The sequence below is a fragment of the Panicum virgatum genome, chromosome 9N, assembly GCF_016808335.1.
Source record: "Panicum virgatum strain AP13 chromosome 9N, P.virgatum_v5, whole genome shotgun sequence".
In the NCBI taxonomy this organism is placed as follows: Eukaryota; Viridiplantae; Streptophyta; class Magnoliopsida; order Poales; family Poaceae; genus Panicum; species Panicum virgatum.
Genome location: NC_053153.1, coordinates 23266635 through 23269873, shown reverse-complemented (window position 1 = coordinate 23269873; position 3239 = coordinate 23266635). Strand labels below are relative to the sequence as shown.

The window sequence follows — 3239 nt, the reverse complement described above, 5'->3', positions numbered from 1 at the left end:
TTGTTAAGGACTTTGTAAGCAGCTTATGTTCCATGATGCTAGGAATGTTCTTGATGATATGTATGTACAAGGGTTTAATGCTGACCCAATACCTTACAACATCCTTATACAAGGTTTTTGTGAAGCAAGGGATATCAAAATGGCTTTCCATATATATGAATATTGGTATGGCGCGGACTGACGCCACGCCTGTTACTTATAATTGCTTATCAATGTGTTGTGCTCAAAGGGATTGGTCATTCACGCAGAAATGGAACTGGAGTCCTTCAGGAAACAGGGTGCTGAGCTGAGAAAATTTGCATATATGACACTTATCAAAGCTCTATGTGCAAAAGGAATGCCTTGCAAGGCGATTATGTGGGTTGGTAAGCTTCTAGATGCAGGGTTTGAGGCCTATTGAAGACTTAGTGCTGCAATCAACCGACTATGCAAAAGGCAATTCACCAAAGAAGCTTTGATGCTCTTACCGATTATGCTATCTGTTGGTGTTTATCCAGATATTCAGCTATACTATGTGCTGGGTACAGCTATACGGAAGAGTAATGAGTTTTTCTATCTACCCATATTACAAGCACTTGCTACAAAAACTGGCCTTTAGTACTTGGAGCATGTAAGTGAAATTGCCTTGTCACTATTCTTAGCAATGCACATCACGCTGACTGACTCACTCCTATTGTATTTTGTATCTTGTTTGTTGCTCTGCAGGTGTTTAGTTGCAATGTCGGCCATGTTTTAATAGGTGGGCATTACAGTGTTGCCCGCAGTCAATCACTCGGTCGGTATATGCGTGCTTAAGCATAAGGTAAGCTAAAGTTTTGACATCCATTTACATCATTGCATGACATGACTACATGAGAATGCTAAGAGCCTATGATCATAGTTAGTATGTGGTTCTACCACATTTTCTTCAACAATCAGCATCAGTGAACCCACTCATTTTGATACAGTCCATTATCTTTTACTCTATATAAATGTGTAAAATACTGGATTTTTCTCGTGTTTTCTGAATTCAGACTACTATTCTACATTTTGCGGCTTGCCAGACTATTGATCCTTAATATTTCTCATGGCATTCTGCTGTGTATCTATGTGGATCATAATCATGCAGGCAAATGCACATTAGCTATCCAGCTACATCTGTGCACAAGCAAATATTCAGTTTCCTAGTTAAATAAAATGTTCAGTGTCATATGGAATAACTCGCTTTATTTGAAGAGAAGTGCTACTTTGCTTATTAGCTATCCAGCTACATCTGTGCACAAGAAAATATATCTTCTTTAGCGTTTTCAGGCAAGAATTGCGATCATAAGACCGTGTTTACTGTTCAATGGTGACAGAGATGGCAAGGAAACCAACTTGCTTTCTAGGTAAGTCAAAGATTTTCCCTTCATTGGCTGAGTTCATATGGACCTGTCAGTTCTACTTGACATTTTCATGTTTTTTCACATATATAACTGGTTATCTTTTAGCTTATAAGCACAGAAGGTTATCTTTTAGCTATATAAGCACAGAACTTTGTACTGGCTGACTATGTCAGATCAATGAATGCATTCTGTGAATTAAGCTCTTACTGATAGAAATGATCTGTATATATCCTTGCATACCATCAAGTATACAAGCAGGATATACAGTCTTACTAGTAATAGGAATTAAAGAATTGGGAAGTTGCGTTATATCCCATGTGACATTTCATCTTTCTGTTCTGTTCTCATTCAAGAAACAGAATATATGTCTGCTTCAATAAACAGAGTTTAGGATTCCTCTTGTACTTCAAGAAGAAATGCTGTTCTGTTGTTCATTAATCCATTAATGAGACAGGTTGGCAGATGGCATTAAGAATTTAAGATGGGCCATCACTATCGGCCAACCCTGTCGCGTCGGTGGCTGGATTTTGTGACGAAGAAAGATATCATTGTAGGAGACGCAGAGAAGCTGCGGGCATGAAGCACCGTCACCTGAAGCTGATATCATGATTGTAGGAGATGCAGAGAAGCTGCGGACATGAAGCACCGTCACCGAAGCTGACGGTAGGTACAGATCTGTGAACAATTTCTACCCGTCTTTGTGGTGTTTACAGCATTGACATATCACTTCAACACACTGCTGCAGGACGTGAAATGTGTTTCAGCTTTCAAACTTGCCAGGTGCCATCAAGGTGCCAAACAGGTTGAATTTCTCCCACATGACGACAATCGCGTCTTTCGGGTGCTCACAGTGCAGGCATCCTCGCTGAAAACTAAGTTGATCCAGGGGAATCCATGAAGCATGAAGATCATGCACTGTACTTTTCGGATGTGGACGAGGACAAAGGCCATGGTAGGCGCCTAGGCCTCCCCACGGAAGGGCATATGGGCAGGGTGGCCCCCGGGATCTCTCGTCCAAGTCCCGGAGATCTCTTCCACCAGCTAGCATCTCTGATATCTGCGTGAGCATCATATCAGGCGCACGGCCGAAAGCCAAAACTTCAGGGCAGGGCAGGTCGGTGCTTGTCGAGTAGCTCTGAACCATCTTACTCTTTTGTCCTTCCTGTGTCCTAGTCGTTTTCAGTCTTACTGAATGAGATTCTTGTGTTCCCCCTCATTATCTAGTGTGTGTAAATTGCATACGTTGCGTTGATGTATAGTTACGTTGACTGCAGGTGAGAGAAATAGCACATGCATAGCGATGCACAGACTGGACAGCTGCTGAGCTGCTCAGCATTCTATTTTCCATGTAACGACAATACTTCTTCTATGTCCAAGTGGTGACTACAGATTCTATTTTCATGTTGGCAGTTAAATGTACAATAATTGGGTAAATTGGTGTGAATCTTTATCCTACTGTGTTCGTCGTTTTGTGTGAAACGACGTATGAGCTGCTTTGTTTCCCCAATCCCAATCAGTCACATTTGCAACCATATCTGTAGACTGCAGTCGCCGGCAGGATTGCCAAGCTAGAGATATGCAGAGGATATCATGCAGTACATAACATACAGGCAAAAGCTTGGAGTGGCGCCAAAGCGTCGAGGTGATGCCCATCAAGCTCGACGACGACGTGCTAGAGGACATGCCCCAAAGTCGATCCATGTGTCGAGGGACATTTTGACCGTGGTTAAAACAAAAACCGCTTGCTAGGCTCCCTGTCAGGTGTAGCTTCTCCTTTTCTGGTCAATTATTGTACACGGCCATGTCCGTCGCGTCAGCCACCCCCACACAAATTCGATCCATACGACGCCGAGCTTTTCAGAGACAGGACGCATC

At 42.6% G+C, this 3239-nt stretch overlaps 1 long non-coding RNA gene across 2 annotated transcripts; it reads left to right on the top strand.

The window, feature by feature from the left end:
* Positions 1 to 410: 410 nt before the first annotated feature.
* Positions 411 to 2725, top strand: LOC120692902. 2 transcript variants are annotated; one of them, XR_005682784.1, is made up of 6 exons: positions 411 to 610; positions 706 to 802; positions 1338 to 1367; positions 1919 to 2027; positions 2110 to 2478; positions 2639 to 2725. It is a non-coding gene; the product is annotated as an uncharacterized LOC120692902 (long non-coding RNA). The 2 variants fall into 2 exon arrangements; XR_005682785.1 differs by lacking the exons at positions 1338 to 1367; positions 2639 to 2725 and having other exon boundaries at positions 2110 to 2336.
* The last annotated feature ends 514 nt before the right edge of the window (positions 2726 to 3239 follow it).